The sequence below is a fragment of the Nycticebus coucang genome, chromosome 8, assembly GCF_027406575.1.
Source record: "Nycticebus coucang isolate mNycCou1 chromosome 8, mNycCou1.pri, whole genome shotgun sequence".
Taxonomy (NCBI): Eukaryota; Metazoa; Chordata; class Mammalia; order Primates; family Lorisidae; genus Nycticebus; species Nycticebus coucang.
The window spans coordinates 119,194,646-119,217,061 of NC_069787.1; the positions used below are offsets into that span (position 1 = coordinate 119,194,646).

Below are 22,416 nucleotides of genomic sequence, written 5' to 3' on the forward strand. Positions count from 1 at the left end.
ATTACACACATCCACCCACACTCACACGCCTTATGTGCACACATGCATGTATTCTATGATTTGAACTTGGCAGCAGTATTTTCTTCAATCGAGTGTTTTATGTTGTTTTCTGACATTGTTCTTGCCTTCCTTTAAATATTTTTATTTACTGCTCCAGCCTGTAGGAAAGATAACCCGTTAAATGTTCCAGGATGGCGGGGTCTGCACCTGTTTTTTTACCCTTGTGGCTGAAGTTGTAAGAGCCCAACCATAGCCCACGTATAAGTAACAGTTTCAGTTTTGCAATACTTTATCTATATAGAACAGGCAACTATTCATGAGAAAGGAAGTTTAAAACTTGGTAAAAAACCACTACCCAAATTCCAGGAAAATAGTTGTTTGCCGAAGCTTTCTTTTCTTCTACTTTTTTACGAGTTGCCTACAGTCACATTAGCATTTAGGTTTAGGTCATACTCCAAAGACTTTAAATTAATTACATTTACGAAAGCAAGTTTATTCTCCATATATTAGCTTGATAGTTTTCTTCTCATGCAGCAGTATTTTCTTTTTCTTTTTTTGTTTTTTTTTGTTATTAACATTTAGCCGGAGGGACCCATTTCCTTATGGAAATGAGCACTACTTAAGTATAAGTCTCAATAACTTAAGTTTTCTAAATGTTGCTTACACATACAAAATAAATATGTGTATACTTTAACTGAATATGTATATATAACAGGCACAAATTATATAGCCTGTTACAATGATTTCAAATGTAACTTTTGTGAATAATTTTTCATTCTCCATAGAATTCAGAAAGCACAGTAAGTCTGTTGTTTCACAACTTCCGCTTTTGGTAGACTATCCTTTTGCAGAGGAAAATAAAATATACAAGTAGAGAAGAAAGTCAAGTCAAGCAGAGAATGGAGCTCTTTGAGGTGCTAGAAGTTTATCTCAGTCAATGAAGCAGCTTCACAAACATCTATAACTAAGGCATAGAGGTAAGAAAAATGTTATTTTCTATTATTCATTTTCTTATGTGGATTGCTATTTATACACAATTTACGCCATGGCTAGATTACCAAGTAACTTAGATAAACCTGATGCTTCTCTCAAGTTTCCAATATTTTAAATGAAAAATTTTATTAAATTTAGAATGTTTGAATTTCTCATACAACTTTTTTAAAAGGTGAAAATATTTAAAGTTTCAATCAATTTCCCAATTATGTTACCTGTGAAATAAAGCATTCTGTTTCTTATATATGTGTAACTTTGTACATGTTAGTACTGAAGAAAGTTATTAATAAACCTGAGAAATTTTCTTCTTTTTCTAGCGTTAGTTGATTTCTCATATGTGTAAATTCTCTTATTTATCTAATTTTGTTCACTTTGCATATGATTAGTTGGGAGCTTTCCAGAAAAAAACTTAGATTTATTTTTACCGACACATTAACATGCGACATTTCAGTATTATTTTTCATGTCATCACATTATCATGGTAGTTAAATTAGAAAAAGTAACTTGTAGTATAGAGAGCATGATTTAAAAAATTAAATAAGTAAATCCAATTTTGAAAATCCATTGTATTCTAAACAAGATTAATTGATATTTGTAATGTTTAAAAATGGAGTAAGAACAGAACTAATCCAAAATAAGACTATTTGGACTGATAATTGCAAATAAAATTAAGCTGAAACTGATCTTATAACTGCAATTCTCAAATAATCTGGATACAATAGACACTATTTTTCTTATTTATGCCAACCTAGAATAATGCCTACAAACATAATTGTATTTAATACAATCATATTCATAATATAGCAATTTTTAAATCTTCTTTTTAAAAACTGTCAGTTCCTTTATGTATTGGTAAAAACATAACAGAGTCTTTAATTCAATACAACTTTTTTTTTTTTTTTTTGTAGAGACAGAGTCTCACTTTATGGCCCTCGGTAGAGTGCCGTGGCCTCACACAGCTCACAGCAACCTCCAACTCCTGGGCTTAAGCGATTCTCTTGCCTCAGCCTCCCGAGTAGCCGGGACTACAGGCGCCCGCCACAACGCCCGGCTATTTTTTGGTTGCAGTTTGGCCGGGGCCAGGTTTGAACCCGCCACCCTCGGTATATGGGGCTGGCACCCTACCGACTGAGCCACAGGCGCCACCCTCAATACAACTTTTTAAAATAAAAATGCAGTTTGAGTGATCTACTCTGGATATACATACATACACACACACATACATATATTTGAATAGTTTACTTCTAAGTATTTTTTATGACTTAACCATTTTGAGAAAGTGACACACATCACACATTTGCCATGTAAAATTTGATAAAGTAAATACCTCAAGTAATACACCTCTATTTGAATGTTTTCTAAATTAAGTTTGTTTTTAATGAGACTAATCTTGCAACTCCAGAAAAGAAAGTCCACCTAACTCCATCAATTAACAAATTTAATTTGTTATAAATTTTAGTAGACAGTGGCATAATACTGGTTCCATTACACCTTCTACCTACTTGTTTCTTTTAAAACAATTTTTTTGCAATATGTTATAAAAAATAGGTGTATTTTGATCAAGGGAGAAGGAAAGTGGATTTAACAGTGTTACATCACTATAAATTCAGAAAATGAACTGTTGACTCAAGTTTGACATCCTTCACTGGAACAAAATTTTAAAATTAAGTTGACAGTTGTGAGAAAGGCATTAAAATTATGCATCTTCTTTACGACCACACACCAATTAGACACAACTACTTCCATCAAGACTTGGTCATGTTTTTTACAACAATACCACTTTTAATCCCTTCTTGTCTCTTTTTATTTTCATGTGATGAAAGTGTTTTTAAATATTAAAAATTTTAAGTATGAGCTACTTGGATATTATGCACTGTTAAGAGCTTTGGATATGCTATACATAATGTGGCATTACACTAAATAATGGATAACAACCCTGAAAAAATAGAGCCCGAGGAAATTACAATCTAGGTTTGTCACCACTGTGAAGCAGAACAGCAGATGAAGTCCAGTGGAGAAAACGCTGCCTTGCTGGCAAACAGATAATTTGTTTTGGGGGGAATGGTTAAAGTCTGAATGAGCAACTTAGTTTTAGATTATAGAAAATAAGCTTAGAATTTTTTCTCTTTTAAAATTATATATATGTGTGTACATTATATATGTATATATATATATATATTTTTTTTTTTTTTTGAGACAGAGTTTCACTATGTTGTCCTTGGTACAGTGCCGTGGGGTCACAGCTCACAGCAACCTGAAACTCCTGGGCTTAAGTGATTTTCTTGACTCAGCCTCCCAGGAGCTGGGACTACAGGTGGCCCGCCACAGCACTGGGCTAACTTAACAAAAGAAAAAATAAGTGCTCAACTGGCTGAGTTTCAATGGAACACACAGATTGTTGAAGGGACATTCTTGTCATTATTATGAGAACAGCAGGGCTCCGAGCAAATATTTTTTAAATATTTTAAAAAACATGGAGAGCTTCCTTCCAAATCCAAAGTAGAAAAGTGAAATTAGACAATTTCATATAATTTTTTTCTCTAAATATAATGTTAGTAACTTATGGCTAGAAAACACGTTTTGAATTACAGGCATATGTTTTACAATGTTTCATTAGATTATATTCATGTGACACAAAAAACATAGAATTTTTCATTGAATTGAATATAAGCTGAAATTGGATGACTGCCGTATATAGCATTGTGTCCTCCTTGTAAAAAGACAAAGTTGACTTTGTGACCCCTGGGTGATCTTGTCAGGAGTCTGTCAGACTAATGGTATCCAGAGTTGATCCTCAGAATCTCCTAGTTAAGTGCGTGTCTCCCTGTTTTAACGACCTTCCCAAAGCTGCTCATCTGTACAAGAGACTGATCTGCTTATACTGAGCTCTATCCCACCCCATAAACAGACACATGGGTTATTTTTCAAATAATAATTTCACTTGACTCTAACAAAGCTATTATTTTAACATAAATGGCTATATTTTCAAAAGAGTGGTAAAACATTGAAACATATATATATGTTGTTCTGTTTATTTATTTATATATTTGGGTTTTTTTTTACATTTTGCCATTTGCAAATTTAAAGAGAAGAAAATCTATCGTCTGAAAGAAACATTATAGTTTGGGTGCAAACTAAGAAGGATGGCATGTTTTGAATTAAGAAACAAAAATCCTGTAAATTCAGCTAATGAGGGTCTTCCAGCCTTTTAGAAGCACGTTTGTGTCTTTCTCCATCTGCTGACTTTCTATTTATTTTAGTGAATGGGACTTCCAAATAAGTGCCCCAGGTAGTATATTATACTTACATATTAGTAAAAACATGTCTTAAGTAAATGGGAAAATTATCGTGTTGGCAAAATAAGCACTGCGATGGTACATGTACTCTGTAAGACAGAACATGTATCATTTTCATACCGAAAATAATTTGTGTAGATATAAAGGATAAGGCTGAGCCATTTCACATTTCTAAATGTCTTCGCTTAAAAAGATAAATGAAATGCAATTTAATTTACACATCTGCACTGTAAAAAACAAAACACAGCTTGCTAATTTTTAATCTGTAAAATGTAAATTATTTGTTATTTGAGAAATAACAGAAATTTTGGTATTATTTTCTGTTACTTGTCCAATAGCATGGAGTTTTGTTATTATTTTATGTTAACTAAAATTAGGCACTTGGAGTTAACGTTTTTAAAATCCTTGCCAGTTTTATTTTCCATCACCCTACAAATATACTGAAAATAGTTTTTTTAAAATTTGTTTAGTATTTTTGTTACTTTTAATATAAGTGAGAAAAATACAAGATTTGTATTTTTAAGGCCGAATTTAAATTAAAATGGCATTAAAATCATTAATTAATACTGGAATCACAAAAGCAGATCAGAAATGAAATTAGCCTGTTGATGTTGTTTTATGAACTAGTATAAAATTGCAGACCCCATTGTTCTTGTACTTTATAGATACTTCATTTTAAGCCTTTAGTTGTTGTTTTCTTTTTTAAAACAGGTAGTGGTTACCACATTCTTAAAATTTTTCTCACTTTGTAAAAAATAAATAGCAATATGATCTTGAAAAAAAAATCACCGCAGTTTATTCTGGGTCTGGGAAAAATCAGTAGCATTTTTTAAGTATAGCTTAATCCAATTTATTTTTACTCTGCATAAAAGAAAATTTTTAAGTGGATTGTTTTTATTTTTATCTGAATTTAAGGATCAGCAAAATCATTCTCTGTACAGTTAGAATACCTTCTGAATAAAATAAAATTATATATCTGATGGCAATGGATTTTCTTAGATGTGCCAGAAATTCTTTTTACACCTTATCTACTTTAAATGCTTTTTAAATTGAGATATAAGTTCAAGCTCAAAAATGGTTTAAAATAAAGATAATGTAACAACTATACTTAGAGCCTGACCTATATTTGCTTAAACCTAATATTTTACTTTATTTGCTTTGTAATTTGTCCTCATTCTTTTTTTCGTTATTTTTCTCTTTATATTCATGTTTTATTTTCTAAACCAATCAAGAGTAAGTTATATACACCAATGCCTTTATGTCAGAGTGTAATTCCTAAGAATAGAGGTAATTTCTTACATAACAGTTTTCTGACAGTTACACATAATTATCTACTTCATGAATTTTTATTGATACACTACTTTAAAATAGTATTTGTTCGTATTCTAACTTGCTGTTTATCTAATGATACCCTTTATGATGTTTTTCTCTTTAGTGAATTACCTAGTCTAGAGTCAGTTATCGTACTTAATTGTCATCTCTTTTTTTAAAGTAAAAAATAAAAATTATATATGCTTATTATCTACAACATGTTTTAAAATATGTATACAGGGCGGCGCCTGCGGCTCAGTGAGTAGGGCGCCGGCCCCATATACTGAGAGTGACGGGTTCAAACCCAACCCCGGCCAAAGTGCAACAAAAAAATAGCCGGGCATTGTGGCGGGCGCCTGTAGTCCCAGCTGCTTGGGAGGCTGAGGCAAAAGAATCACATAAGCCCAAGAGCTGGAGGTTGCTATGAATCCTGTGACTTCATGGCACTCTACCAAGGGCAGTAAAGTAAGACTCTATCTGTACAAAAAAAAAAAAATATATATATATATATATGTATACATTGTGGAATGGCTATAATGAGCTAATTAATATATGCATTACCTCACATACTTATTTTTTTATGTGGTGAGTATACCAACAATCTACTCTCAGTAATTTTCAAGAATATAATACATTATTAATAATTGGAGGAACGTGTTGTACAATTGATCTCTTGAATGTTAGGTCTTGTTAGTCTCCTTCAATCTGCAATACTTGCACCTGATTTCTTTGTCCTTTCTGAAATGGAGGATTTTAAAGAAGATAGTCTATCCACCAAGTCTATTTCTGCTTTTTATTTTAATAGTCTTTCCTTCATTTGGTATATCTCGAGTTCATTATGATTTGATTGTAGTTGTGCATTTTCTGCTAGAATACCACAGAAGTGATGTTTTTCATCTCATGCTATCACATCTAGAGGCGTGGGATGAAAATTTTCTTTGCCTACTCAAGGTATTGCCTGATTTCTCTAGTCTACCGTGTGGCTCCTTATCAAAAAATTCCTTTGGTTTTAGCATTCGTTGATGTTCTCGGCTATTGCCATCTTTCATATAATGGTTATAAGGTAATGATTTTCTCCTTCCACATTTACATTAGTCTTTGCCATTTTACTGTAAGCGAAAAACCTCTCTCCTCCCACATTTATAAATAAATTATTATTTCATGTATCTATTCGTTACTGATATGGACTCAAACTCAAGAACTCCTTTGTTCAATGACTTAATTATTTTGATGTACAGATTGTCCACATTTGACCAATGGGACCCCTTCCTTCTGGATCGTCCCTCCTTCCCACCTTTCCAGTCTTCCTCCTCCCCTCTTTCTTACTTTTCCTTCAGAGTGATCACAGTATTCATCTGAAATACAATTAAATTCATCATTTCCAGTTTGGGGGTTCCTCTCCCTCACATGCTTGCTAGTTTAGCTTTACTATTTTAGTCGATTAATGTATTTTAATTTGTTTTTAAGCTAAGGAGATCCAAGTGCTGCTTGCTCTAGACACTTCTGTTAAGCAAACCTGATACATCCTAATTCAAGTATTAGTGACACAATTCAGAAATGCCTGATGAGTTATCGGATGAAATTTTATCTTTTTATTTCAATTCTCTTCACTCTACATTTAGTTGAACGTCAAAGGATCCTCCTTGGCATTCCCGAAAGTGACAATTTCTAAAAAGAAAGAAGGTGTCCATGTCCGCCCTGTACATGATTAACCTTATGGATTTGTTATTTCAGAGTTTTTTAAAGTTAATTGTGTATATATCATCACATTTACTGCAATAATTATATAAGGAAAAAAGGAAAGAAGAATCATAGAAGTGTGTCCAAAAGCACTGGGGAAAAATGTCCCCTTTTACAGTGTGTGATTTTTTTAACGTTCCTGTCCCCTAAACTTCCCCATACTCTAGTACTCACAACTATAAATATACCTTAATATTTGTGGTAAAAAGGAAAACTAGGTCAGTGTCAAAAGATTCATTTTCAAGTTCCACTCTGTTCACTTATGGACTGTGGGGCTTCGATAAGTGACTTCTCTTCTCTAAGTGACTTGCCCTATACGAATTCATACAACCTTATTTTCTGCCAGCTTCTGGATTCATACCTCAAATGGACTATTAAAGCTGTTCATTCAGATGTTAACAGGCATGGCAAATTCAACGTATCCCAAATAAAACTCATTTCCTGCCCCCCTCTCTGCTCCATCCCCAATCTCTTTCCATGAGTAAATAGCATCACCTTATCCCCAGTTACCTAGGCCAGAAGCATCCTTGATTTCCTTCTTTCTTTTCCTCACTTACACTCCATCTACCAGCAAGCCGGTCTGATCTGCCTCCAAAATACATCCCAACACTAATCCAACTCCATTTCCCACATCTTGAGCGTAGTGTTTAAGACATTATTACATTTATTCTGGGTATCTCTATTCTGTTGTAGCCTCCTTAAAAGTTTTCTTTTTCTATTCTTGCATCTCTGCAACTCTGACCTTTTAAAATAGAAATTGAAACATGTGACTTTCTGATCAGAATTCTTTAATTGCTTCCCATTTAAACTAGGATAGAATCTAAAATCCTCACTAAGGTTCATTTGTCATGGTCCCGACCTACATGTCCTCTCTGATATCCCATCTCCCTTTCCATTCGCTATGTTCTGGCTCTACTTTTCGTTTTGCCCCCAGAGGATGCTGAGCTCATTTCTGAGTCAGGGACTTTGCATATGGGCTTGTCTCTCTTTCCCTAGTATGCTGTTTCCACATACTCTACTGTGACATAATCCCTTCTTTATATAGGTCTGTGCTCAAACATTACATCTAAGAGATGTGTCCCAGGACCAGCTACACATTTAATTGTAGTTCCCCTATCCCAGTGAATCTTTATAGTAAAACTCAATGGAAATCAAGTAGGTGGGAGGCAGGGGGAGGAGATGAAGAAAGCCCCACCGAATGGATACAAGGAGCACATCCTGGTGAGGAGCACACCAATAACGTTCATCCAAAAACTCGAGGATGTAAAAATATCATTTAGTTCTTGAGGTTAGTACTTTCATCCTGTAGCCAAAATGTTTGTATCCCTGTGATACTCTGAAATAAAAATTATTTTTCTTGACAGCACTTGATACCCTATAAAATTTTAATTTTTATTTCTTTATCCAATATTTTTATTATTTATTCCTCCCACTGGAATGTCAGTTCCATGAGTTCTGAGACTTGGTCTGTGTTTGTTCACACTACTTCTTTATTGTCTAATAAAACGAGCATTGAAGACGCTCAATAAATAAATGATGATTAAACAAAAGCTTTCCATATTTCTGAGCCTCGTATACAAATAAAGTCAGCATAATAAAAATAAGTACCTCCCAAGTCTGTCCTGGGGAGGCCATGGTTATGGCGGGGCTCCCAGCTGCCCTGCAACCATGCAATTGTCAGGTGTGAGTTCTCTCGTCCATACTGAATCAAAGGAACTGAAACTAAAAAGTAGTCCCTGGCGACAACACACACACCAAGAAGTTCTCTTTTTTTCTCTCTCTCTGTTTGCTGTTTTTCACTGAGCTAAAAAGAGACGCACTCACAGTGGCTGCCACCAACATTCTAGAAGCTTTGCACTGCTTACCCCACTGCCTTTGCACTTGTTCTGTTCGGCCCTGGGTACCAAAAACAACACGTGCCCAGTCTTCCTTGACAGCTAGGGTTCACTCCTTGCCTCAAGCCAGATGGAGGAGCAATTTTCTTCCACATCCTTTCCTATCCTGGCCTCACATCTATCCATATTGTTCACATATAGTTTATAATTACTTTCTCATTCAATTTTTGCTCTTGAAGTGAATTACAAAATTACTCCAGGAAAACTACTTTGCTTGTGTATTTAGAATCTCAAACTCAAGGATGTAAAAATATCATTTAGTTCTTGAGGTTATTAGTCATTAAATAATAATAATGATAATTATATGTTAATAATATTAACAGCTTTACGACTACATATGGTGCATTTTTGGTGTCATTGGACCTCAGGTACTTCACTGATTAACTCATATCTTCATCAAGCCTGTGAAATTTGTACTTTTACTTCTATTTTACAGATTTAAAGGAAAAAAGTGGAAGTTCAGAGAGGTTGGTAGGGCTGTTAAAGCCTGGAGTGTCTGTCTCTGAACTGTATCTTCATCATGTTTTTCTACCGCTTCTATTACTTATCTATTGAGAAGGAAAGTAGGCAAATCTGTAATTTAAGTATATAGTATTTAAGAACTTCTAGATTGCATGGAGCAGCCCCGACCCAGAAATCTCACAATCTAGTAGAGGAAATATTGAAAGAAGTGAATATTCAGCCACAGCATAAAAAATATAAGGTGTCACATGAAAGATCAAAATAGTTGAGAATTGTACTTCCAAGTGCAATGATGGTACCAGAATCTCTGAAAGAGGCAAGCTTTAATATTGAAATATTAAAATTGTTGCATTCGGTCCAAATAAGTGGGGATAATAATTTTTCAGAAAATTTCAGAAAAATTTTAAAGAAATAAAAATCTATTAATATTACATTAATTTTATATTGAGCCATTATTTTTTCTATTCTATAGTCCTACCATAGGAGTTATTTGGTGACCCTGAATTTTTATGCCTTGTATCAGGAAGTGGTTACGCAAAGAGATTTTACTCTTGTAAAAAGTGTCTGTTTTTATTTTGAAGTGAGTCTGTGAGTTTATTCAGGAATTCATATTCTCAAGCACTATGCCCTGGGCACTATTCCAGGTCCTGGAGAAAGTGATGATAAAGGCCAAGTTTCTACCTTTAAGGAACTTTCAATCTAATGGGGAGAGAATTGAGTAAATTAGCAAATAAATTTTTAAAAGGGACTTTCAGATGGTGTTCGTGTCCAGAAGAAAATCCAGCAGAGATAGACAAACAGAGGAGGAAAGTTTCTTTATTACCTAGAGGGTTTCCCAAAGTGGCCTCTCTGAAAAGGTAATATTTAAGCTAAGATCGAGAGTGCCATGCAGAGAACTCTGGGTAGAGTAGTTCCAGGAAAAGGAAGTAGCAGGTGCAGGGGCAGAAACCAGCTCAGCGTGTCCGAGAAACTGAAAGGAGCCTACGTCCTGGAGGGTTTGGGGAGACAACGCTGAGGAGCTGGAATGAATGAGAAAAGGCCAGGCCACGTAGACTGTAGGCCAAGGAATGGATGTGTCCATGGTGAGCAAACATTTGCCAGGACAGGTACATGTGAGTTAGAGGCTGAAATGCAATGACTCTCCATTGTCCCTGGCTAACACAGGCAGGAACAAAGCATTGTTTGAAGAGAAGCAAGAATTACTTACACATGTCAAAAGCTTTCTTAGGAGATAAATTATTATATTTAGTTAAATTTCATATAAGCCAAGTTTACCTTTAAAGGTTAACTACATTTTCCTTGTCTTTTCGTTTCTGTTTTAGATACAGAGTTGATAAAAGTGAAAAGGGCTCAGATATTATTTAAATTTGTCAATTAAATATTTTCAGGACAACTGACATGGAATAATTGATCCTAATTATTGACATTTGAAAATACATGTGGGTACATCATACAACTTAATTTCTGCATGGACATGAAACAGAAAAGACTAGAGAAATGGCTGTTTTCCAGCCTGGGGAGACCATACGTTCTCTTGTTTATTCTTCCCAAACCCCAGTAAGGACTGGGCCCCTGACAACGTCAGACTCCTCCTCTTATAAGTAGCAATGACTTACTCTGTCATTTTCCATGGTAATCACAAATTACTGTTATAAATGACCCAAATTATTATCTCTTATATCTCAAAGTCTGTTGGAAATGACTTCTTTTGGAGAAGGAGGAGATTGAGGGGTATGATTTGGGGAGAGAATATAGACCAGCTTACTGAAAAGGATGCATTTTTTTGTTGATTAAATAGACTCAGTATTTATTAGTGAGGGACCATGAAGACAAATTCTTTTCCTTCATACTTAAAAAGTTGGTACTACTAAGTACGAATTCTATTTCCTGTTACTATGTGGGTATGATGACCCACTGCACTGTCAGGTTTTTTTTTTTTTTTTGTAGAGATAGAGTCTCACTTTATTGCCCTCAGTAGAGTGCTGTGGCGTCACACAGCTCACAGCAACCTCCAGCTCCAGGGCCCAGGCGATTCTCCTGCCTCAGCCTCCGGAGTAGCTGGGACTACAGGTGCCCGCCACAACGCCCGGCTATTTTTTTGTTGCAGTTTGGCAGGGGCTGGGTTTGAACCCGCCACCCTTGGTATATGGGGCCGGTGCCCTACTCACTGAGCCACAGGCGCCGCCCTGCACTGTCAGATTGTTACAGATTAGCGTGTGGCTTCTGCGTGCGTGCAGGTAAGAATATAAGTGCAGGAACATCAGCAATGTGCATTACAGAGCACTCCAGAAACGGAGCCACTTCCGGATCGGGGCAGGTCAACCAAGAAGCAAACTTATTAAAAGTATGAAGGCGTTGGGCTGACAGCAGTAAGGGTGGTACACATTGATGACAGGAACACTAGATTCAGGAAAGAATGCAGAAAGAGAGCATGGACTTGGGACCTGACCTCTTATTTAGTTAATTTCGGATGATGATTGCATTTCCGAAGTGGACGCTGAGGACGCCTTCTCTGGATCAGGAGGCCTCTCCTGCCTTTATTTGGCTCTGCTACTCTCACTGCTGGCTCATCACGTTAGGAAAAACATCTCTTTCAAACGTGTAAACGTTACTCTTTGTGCGGGTGATGTCACCATTCCTGTGCCCCAAGCATTTGTTATTAAATGGTCCTTAGCAACACGTAATCATCACTTTCTCCTCTTTGGGCTGTGAGCTGTTTGTTCTGAGGAAGTCAGAGAGACATTTTCAGGGAGGATAAAGAGCTGAAGGGCGGAAGTAATGCCAGCAACCATCTCTTGATTTTGTGTTACGTAAAAGAAGCATGAAGACAACTAAATTTTCCTTCCTGTGGCAACAGCTCTGAGTGGGCCAAAAAATAATAATTTTGAAATATAGCTCAAAAGGAAATGATTTCCACGCAACTGTATATCATAGTCTTTCCTTCAAAGTTCTGGGCTTCATGTTCTGGGCTTGGTTTGACTTGTATCTTTCATGTTTGTCCTTGTAAACCGGGGGAGGACAGCTGAACAAAAGAAAGCTGAGCCCTGGCCAATTAATAGTAACTGTTTCAAGTTCTTGTTCATCATTTCAGAGAAAATCTTGGGTTCCCTTTTGATTATATTCTACTTACCTAATTTCAAAACTATAAAGGTCTCTCTATATACTTATACTACCTTGTAGAAAATAGTTGTATATTTCTTAAAATTTATCTCTTAAGTTGAATCCTTATATTTCAAAAAGACTTAAAGTTTAATAGGAGCATGTTATTTTAAAAATGCTGTATATTTAAAAACTCATAATTACTACTTTAAATAGTAATAAGAGCTGTAATTTATCATAGACGTGACCTACGTTAGAATAATTCTCATCTGGTTGTTTGTTATCATAATTCCCTGAAGTAGCCATTTTAAGTTTACAGGAAACGGAGACTTGGAGATACTGCTTTTTAAATGTTTTGCCTAATCACTGACTCTGAAGCCTGTCTTTATTTCACAGGAGCCAAGGCCATGGGCAGAACAACAGTCTTTGAGATAACACTCTGTTTTTTTTCTAACCCAGTTCTTCTATTAATACAAAGTTTGTTTTATACCCAGGCAAATGTGCCAAGTTTGGGGGGGGAGGTGGGTATGCCCTGTTGCCAAGAGTAGTCAACAACAAAGGCAGAAGGGCAAGGTCACAGGAGAAGGGCAAGGTCACACAGCAGCAGCAGGGGCACTTGCCAGTCCAAACTGGCCCATGTGTAAGATTTAGCATGTGCAGACCTGTTGCCAACAACCCTAAGTAGATGGTGTTTTCCTTTTAGTCATCCAGTAATTTAGTCACAATTACTTCAGGTAAGGAAAATATCCCACGTTATGCCTCATCATCCATGTGTAGTCTCTTCAGAATGATTTTGTTGGTCTGCCTTCTATGAATCAGACATTGATGCCAAACATGTCCTTCCCTGTGAGCTCAAGACTAGTCTAGCAAAGTTAGCGCCTTCCAGTGCCCCCGTGGAGTTATTGGTCTTTAGAGACCCTTACAAACTATTTACAGCTTATTCCAGACAGACCTTCCAGAACTTTGTAAGAATAAACAAACTTCAAAGGCCTCCCAAGGAGGAAAAGTGTCCTGACTAAGTCTGTAATTTAAACTATCTTTAGAGAGGCATGACTTCATAAAGAGAGAGACCAAGTCTGGCCCAGCCTCTTTCACATAGTTAACATTTTCTTAATTGTAAAAATTAAACGATAAGTATGGAAGAGCTTTTGCTGGTGTGTGGGAGTCTCAAAGCTATAGAAGGAAGTTGTCCTGTACATGGGAGCAAGTTCAAGGGTGGGAGTTACAGGCTACTGCTCTGCTGCAGCATTCATGTCTGAAATAGCCAGGCATGAACATCTTTGCAATGGTATCTTGAACAGAATCAATAAGCCCCTGGTAATGGCACTTGATATATTATTTAAAATAAGCACGTGCTACCTAATATCCAGGAACAGATAAAATATTAACAATTTTACATCCAGGAAAAAGGATTTTTTAAAAGCCTTTAATTTTGATAAAACAAAAGATAATACAATGGAATTTTCATTTTATTTTCAAACACTAGTTCAAAAGCTGACATGCTGTAGTCCCTGAGAGTATCAAGGAGAATCTGAGATATTATAGCCTTCTTAGCCTTAAAAGATTAAGCCCAGGAAGTGGCAAAGATGTCATAGTAAAGAATCATCACAAATTTCTTCAGACCTTGCCCTAGAGGTCTATGCGATGGACACCCTGCCACTTAACAGAAATGAAATCATCACTTCATGCGACTATTAAAATAGCTATAGCACTCTATCCTTACAAATGAAGAGGAATTCAGGCAGAGCACATATGTGGTGCAAGTACTGGGATGACTCTTTCATGATTGTAATCTTAGACCTTTAAATTCAATAAAAGAGGAGGAGATTATGGGCAGCACCTGTGGCTCAGTGGTGGCGGGTTCAAACCCAGCCCCGGCCAAACTGCAACAAAAAAATAGCCGGGCGTTGTGGTGGGCACCTATAGTCCCAGCTGCTCGGGAGGCGGAGGCAGGAGAATCGCCTAAGCCCAGGAGTTGGAAGTTGCTGTGAGCAATGTGACTCCACGGTACTCTACCAAGGGCGACAAACTGAGACTCTGTCTCTACGAAAAAGAAAGAAAGGAGATTATAAAAATAATAATAATTGTCTATCTGAGAAAAAAATGAGATTATAAAAATAATAATTGTCTATCTGTTGAGTTTAGATTCACTAGTTACATGCTGTCTTTCTTCCCTTTCACTACACTTTGTACGTTTATATTATTTACATGATGATAATTATTTACTATTTCTTTTTTTTTTTCTTTTTTGGTAGAGACAGAGTCTCACTTTATGGCCCTTGGTAGAGTGCTGTGGCATCACACAGCTCACAGCAACCTCCAACTCCTGGGCTTAAGCGATTCTCTTGCCTCAGCCTCCCGAGTAGCTGGGACTACAGGCGCCCGCCACAACGCCCAGCTATTTTTTGGTTTGCAGTTCAGCCGGGCTGGGTTTATATGGGGCCGGCGCCTTACCGACTGAGCCACACGCTCATTGTCCTTGCTAGATTGTACATTTGAAAAGGCTTCAGGTCTGGTTTTGCCCTCTGTGTAGCCTCAGACCCCAGGGAAGTCCTGACTGATGCCAAGTGCTCAGTAGCTATTTGTGGACTGGATAGGAAAGTTTGTAGCAATGAGGCTTAAAACGAAAATACAGCAGTGACTAGCGAGCTGGTGATCCATAGCCAGAAACATTAAAAAAAAAAGGGGGGGTGCCTGTGGCTCAAAGGGATAGGGCGCTAGACCCATATGCTGGAGGTGGTGGGTTCAAACCCAGCCTCGGCCAAAAACCACACACACACAAAAAAAGACTAGCCGGGCGCGGTGGCTCACGCCTGTAATCCCAGCACTGTGGGAGGCTGAGGAGGGAGGATTGCTTGAGCTGAGGAGTTCGAGGCTTGTCTGAGCAAGAGTGAGACCCCGACTCATGGATAAAAATGGAAAAACCCAGCCGGGCACTGTGGCGAGTGCCTGTAATCCCAGCGGCTTCAGAGGCTGAGGCAGCAGGATGCCCACAGCCGGAGTCTGAGGTTCTAGTGAGCTACAATGCCATTGCCCTCTGCTCAGGGCATAGGGTAGAACTCTGTCTCGACAAAAAAAAAAAAGACTGCCTACATTGCCTAAAAACACATTTGTTACTGGGAGGGCTAAAGCCCATTGCTTTATGGAAATATGGGCATTTGGACTCAACCAGGAGGGATAAGGGGGCCATTTGGACTGTGGCACATGTGCAAAGCCGTAAATTAAGACTTCTAACGTTGCCTTCAAATGAGATTCAAATGAGGCATACCCTGTTAATTTGTTTGTGTTCGTGACTTAACTATGTTAATTTATTGAACGAATTTTTAAAATATACTAAAATTGCAGAAGAGTTTTTGGGCATTTTCTTTGTTTGTTATGTGTAAGAAATATATATCATATATATACTGAGGGTGCCAAAATAGGTATACACATTTTAAGAAAGAAAAAAACTATTAAAATTATAATACTCAATATATACACCAATCATAAAAGATGAATACAAGTCACGTTTGACCTCTGTCATTACAAGAGGTGTTCTAAGTGGTTACTGCTAGCGTCCAGACACTTCTGATTATGGTGGACAAGGACCCAAGTGCCCACTTGTGTGGCTGCACAGTCCCTGTCAATTTCTTCCTGAAGTGCTGCCAGCATGGCTGTTTTTTTCTGGTACACCACCCAAAGGTAGAAGGCAAGGGGTGTTAGTTAAGGCAGGAGAAAGTGGGGCAAACTCAAGTCCTCTCTTCATCCTACCCCTTGTCCTGGCAAATTCTCAATGAGGTAAGCTCTCATATCTTAGTGCCTGTAAGAAGCTGGGCACTTCCTTTCCATTTTACTGTTTTAAGAATGTATCAGAATGTGTTGGATCCTTGTTCTGCTGACTTCTGTCTCACGTGTATATTGTGTGGTAGACTCCTGTGCAAGTGTGCAAACTGTCCAACACCACAGGAGCAGGACCGGTTGCTGTGCGAGGCCTCCTGGATCTTCCGCTGTGCACATCACACACAGTACCCTGCACCTCCAACTTATTAAAGATGTGTGCAATTGTGTAGGTGTGTTGAAGGTTCTGTGGCATACTCAGGCCTCCATTGTCGTACAATGTTCTCGGATTTCAAATACCACTTCAAAATGGTCTTAGGCTCCTTGAACAGCGTCCATGCTTTAGACTGGTCTCTGACTGTTCTCCCTATAGTGACGCTAGCATTCATTTGAGTAAGATCATCTTTTAAGCTACCATCATACTACACATTGCTACCACAATTTATTCACTTCAAAAAGTTATACATAGATAACAGGTAACATTTCTTAAAATGTGTATATGTTTTTGGGCACCCCCTATATATACCATCTCATGTACACACACACACACACACACCCCTATGTGTCCCTTCAAAAAGAAGTGGCCAAGGACACATTTTATCTTTCAGAGGCTCTGACATCATTCTCAAGGGGGATTCATGATCACAATTTCTTATCAAGGGACAGCGTATGGAATTTCAAGCAAACAGCGACCTGTTTTAGAATATGTAGAATTTATCCTCTGTGTGATCTTAACTGTTTGTCTAGTTTGTTTTTAATCCCACACACCACTAATGCTTACCTGGCTTAAAGTGAAACATATTTTGATTGCCTAAGAAGTACCATTTCCAGGGGCGGTGCCTGTGGCTCAAGGAGTAGGGCGCCAGTCCCATATGCCGGAGGTGGCGGGTTCAAACTCAGCCCTGGCCAAAAACCACAAAAAAAAAAAAAAAAAAAGAAGTACCATTTCCAACTAGTTGCATGAAAAAATGTATTCTTACATCACCAATTTAGTCCCCCCCCACCCACTAGTCCTAACTCTCACATTTCTAGATGCATTTGGGCAATAGTTTACTCAAATCTAACTCTATTTGAGATGCAGTTTCCTGCAGATAACTGTTCTGTTGTGCTGAATAAACTGTACTTGCCAATGAAAGAAGCGGAGCAGGTTAATGGATTGCCACTAATTCCGGTCATTTCCATTTCCTAAACTCTGCTAAACTCTACCTCAGCAGTAAGCAACCTTGGCCACACATTGGAACCATCTAAGAGGCTTTAACAAATGTGAATACTTGGGCGCCATTCTCAGAAATTCTGATTGAATTGGTCTGGATTGCAGTCTACTGTTTCAAAACGTTGTCAGTTAAGCACCGCTGCCTCATTTTAGGTTCCTCAATTGTAGCATAGGCTGGAACATTTGTGAATTGACCAAGTTTCATTCCTCCTCTACTTGGGGAGGAAACAGAAAGGAAAGGAAGAGGTGTGTATTTGGGAAGGTGAGAAGGAGGACTCTATCCACAGAGCCCTCTAAGTTCTTCCAATTAGCGGCTCATTAAGTCTAACAAGTTATCCTTTGTCAAAGCAAACTCTTTTGCAGGATTAAGCCTCATTCACTCCTTGGTGTGAATGACTTTAATTAGATAATCTCCTATCACCTAGCTGAGGATTTGTTACTGGAGGCCTCAGGGGAGGCCAGAGAGATTCACTGAGGCAGGGCAAGGAAGCCTGCTGTCTGCCAGCCCCAGGCTATAGATAATAGCAGGTGATAGGCTTTCCATCAGGACAGAATGCAAAGTCTAGAAAACACACACTTTCTCCTCCTATTGCTAGGGCAATGATATGTTAAAAGTGTTCATACGATCAAGCTTTTTGTCTGTCTGAGGGCCTGTCATGACTTTTCTCTTTCTTTCTGCTACATGCTGGGTAATTTTATCATTTTCCAGCTGCTAGGGAGCCTGTGAGGAGCAAGGCCTTGCCCAGCCCTTGCCATCTGCTTGGCACATGGCAAGCAGGCAGAGTTTGTTGAATTTAAATGAGTTGTTTCATTTGCTACACTCTTGCCCAACTGTGATTTCCTCCCCTTCCCAAGTCCGTCCTCACTGCTCAACTAGACTTTGAACACCTTGAAGACTTAATTTCTGTATCCCCAGGGCCCAGACAGAGCATGACACATAGTCAGTGAATATGTGTTAAGTGAATCAAGGAGCTGTAGCTAGTACACTGATGCCCAAGTTAAGATACTAAAATGACTTTCTGACCCTTCTTGGTTCCCATGTCACTGAACTGGGCAAAGAGGGAAGAAGCGACGTATAAATGAGACTCCTATCCTTACACACATGACAAAAGTTATCCTTATTCAAAAGTCTCTTCTGAACATGAAGTCCTTTGAGGGTAATTTAAAGAAACTCAGAGCGATAAGAAGGAATAAGAAGAGCCAATGAAAGATCTAGAGAGAGAATCACACAGTGGCCTGGAAAGAGGGGGTCTTGGAATCCTATAAGGGTAGAATGAAATGAGTAGACAGATACAACAGATATTTAGGACAAATCAATTCTGCTAAAGGCATTTTCAAAAATTGGTTCGCCAGCCTCTTCACCTACTCGTCCTGGCAGTGGAGTTCCGCTCACTCTCTCTAGCGATTGATCATATCCTGCTTCATAAACATTCTTACTCCGTAAGCCCATCTTTCTCTTCCTCAGTAAACTTTGTTTCATGCTTGCCTTAACAAAAACAAAAGCCAAAACAAATTGGTTTTCCTTTAGAAATAAACAGCACAATGGCTGGGTTTTTAAATGGTTTTTCCTGCATGGAACAGAATTAATATATAGAAATGTTCAGCTTATACATAAAACAGTTGCACTGTATTTCTACTAAGTAAGATCTATATTAAATTGATACTATTTTTTAAAGGTTATAAGGGAATTCTGGGCTAAGCTGCAATATACAATTTTATGAAATGGTAGAAATGTTTCACAGTATTACATGTAATTATGTTTTATAAGCATAAACAGATAGCATGTTCATTTTGACCTTCTGGCTACCTGTTTTATATTTATTTTTACGTTTGTTTTATTGATTAAAAGACCACTATTGCATATTTTCTTTTCCTTAATTACAGTCCAGTGCAAGCATCTCACTCTAAACTATAGAGTGTTCAGAAATATATTACACATTAAAAAAAGTGATTCGGTGTCTTGGGATACAGGCTGTGAAACAGGAGGTTTGACTTTTGACTTCTCATAATCTTTCTGAAAGGCTTTGGTCCAGGGTCAATTTCTAAGTTTCATTACTTCATGAAAAATGAAGATTTTTATAAAGGACATGGGGGATGTCATTTGTTTGATAAAGTTGTGTTATGAGATGAAATTTAAAAAGTGGAACAAAAACTTGCATGTATAGTATAATATCAACTATGTTTTAAAAAATGCATTGGAAAAGCCTACAGGGAAATGAACTGTAATACTAACAATTACTATCTCTGAGAACTCGGAAACTGCTGATTGCTATAAACACAGATTGTTGCTATAAAAATGCTGAATGAGGGCGGCGCCTGTGGCTCAGGGGCACCAGCCCCATATACTGAGGGTGGCGGATTCAAACCCAGTCCCAGCCAAACTGCAAAAAAAAAAAAAAAAAATAGCTGGGCATTCTCGGGGGGGGGGGGCACCTGTAGTCCCAGCTACTCAGGAGGCTGAGACAAGAGAATCCCCTAAGCCCAAGAGCTGGAGGTTGCTGTGAGCTGTGATGCCATAGCACTCTACTGAGGGTGACAAAGTGAGACTCTGCCTCTAAAAAAAAAAAAAGCTGAAATTATTTTGAATTTCCTATATTGCGTTGAGCCTAAATAAAGCACACATACCCAGTCACACCACTTCTCTCAATTTTCTTAAGGTATTCAGAGGTCCTCAAACATTTTAAATGGGGGCCAGTTCACTCAGACCTTTGGAGGGCCAGATTATAGTTTAAAAAAACCTATGAACAAATTCCTATGCACACTGCACATATCTTATTTTGAAGTAAAAAAACAAAACAGGAACAAATACAATCACACCGCCTCATGTGGAGTTTGAGGACCCCTGATAGATCTGAAGGAATCCACAAGATTCCTTAAGACTAGCAATCTTATGGATTCTCTTCAACTCTAGATTTGAATGTTCGTTGTACCCTATTACTAAGGTACTCAGGGGATTTCAGCCAAATCCTCTCCTGTTGCTTGGCCTCCAGCCATTTGCTTCTCCATGCCTTCCCAGATGGGACCCACTCTTCTGGTTCACTCTCATTCCCAGCATAGGTGTACTCCCTGCATTCTGTACTGAGAATAGCCATCAGCCTCCCACAGCAGTCAAGAGTTATCTAGCTATCTTTGTGAAAAGCAAATTTGGATAATGTGTCATTGCCCCGTTCTGACGCCTACCATGAATATAATGAAACACTTCAATGGCTTCACTAACAAAAAATATCGTAAGTGTAGTTTTGCGTTTTGAGTGCTAATAATTTGATTAAGGCTCATATGTTACCCTTTCTGAACTCTAAGCTTCTTGAGATTAATTAGTTTTGATTCACCAGTGGCTCTCCAGCCCTACTGTGAGCTCAGGCCACAGGGCTCTTGACATGCAGCTCCCACTGCTTCGAATGCTTCTTTTCTGAATATTCCTCACATCACTGAGAACTCTGCCTACATTGCACCGCCTCAGCCCTTGTTGCTCCTTTAACACACTTCCCCTCCTCAGCCCTTCAACCTGCCTTATTTTACTTCATATTAGATGATCTCATACATTCACCCTTTTTTTTTCTGTTTATTTTTTACTTGTTCCTTGCTTGTCTCCCGGCAGATGAAAGTAACCTCTTGAAGGAAGTGATCTGTCTGTGTGAGTTCTTTCTGTACCATGGTGCCTAGATAGGACTTCGCCATGGTGGACGCGCCATAAACACTCCTAAAATGAATAAAGTCATTGAGTGAAAGTGTGTTTTCTGAATGGCTAAAACAAAGGAAGGATGGAAAATGGGAATAAAAAAGGAAAGAAGACAAAGAGGAAGGAGAAAGGCGGAAGCATGCTCTTTGAAATCCACAGTGGCTCCTCCTCACATTGACTTGGGGAGTTGTTAGGCCCGTGTTAGAGCTGCTTCTTTTTGTCCCCACCATCTTGAAGCAAAAAGAGTCAATGAAAATAAAAGGCAGAAAGATTCAGAAGTCACTGATGCCAGTTCTGCTCTGCCACATGCCACGTTTCCTATACCGTGCTCTCCTCTGGTCTAATGAACATTCCATTCACTAGAGAAATTCTATGGTTCGAGACTTTTAATTATGAAAATGTATTTGCTTTCTATTTCTTTATTGCCAGATCCTAAAATAATTATATTGAAGATGTTGATTCAACTTTTTTAAAAAATTTTTTTGTAGATTCAACTTTTCAATTTTTTTGTAGATTCAACTTTTAGGCAAAATAGCTTAATTGAGAAATGCTAATAGAGTTAATATTTTAATTGTTTTGATTTTTATAATAGCTTAATTTATATAATATGTTTACAATTATTTTATTGATACAATAAATAGTATATATGCCACATATATGATGTATTATTATATATAAATTATATAAATATATTAGAATATTATTTATATTTAAATAATGAGCATAATATAAAGAACTTTGTGAATATATAAAGGCCTGTGAAGATCAACAGCATTCATGTAATTCTTTCTATCAAGTATATTTATTCAGATATTTGAACAAGTTTGAATTTAGGCTACAGAAGAGGGTATTCCCCCCCCTCCTCCACTCTGTTGTGAAATCTAATGTAGATATATTTAATGCATCTACTTA

The 22,416-nt window shown here is 37.6% G+C and overlaps 1 protein-coding gene across 2 annotated transcripts in view; it reads left to right on the plus strand.

The window, feature by feature from the left end:
* The first annotated feature begins 884 nt into the window (after positions 1-884).
* The window catches only part of MBNL1 (muscleblind like splicing regulator 1), a 204,524-nt gene continuing 182,992 nt past the window's right edge, over positions 885-22,416 (plus strand). The window contains exon 1 of one of the 2 annotated variants that reach the window (XM_053600659.1): positions 885-977. The gene's annotated coding sequence lies outside the window, so the exon portion shown is untranslated. The remainder of the gene's footprint in view (positions 978-22,416) is intronic. The other variant, XM_053600639.1, reaches the window with a different exon arrangement.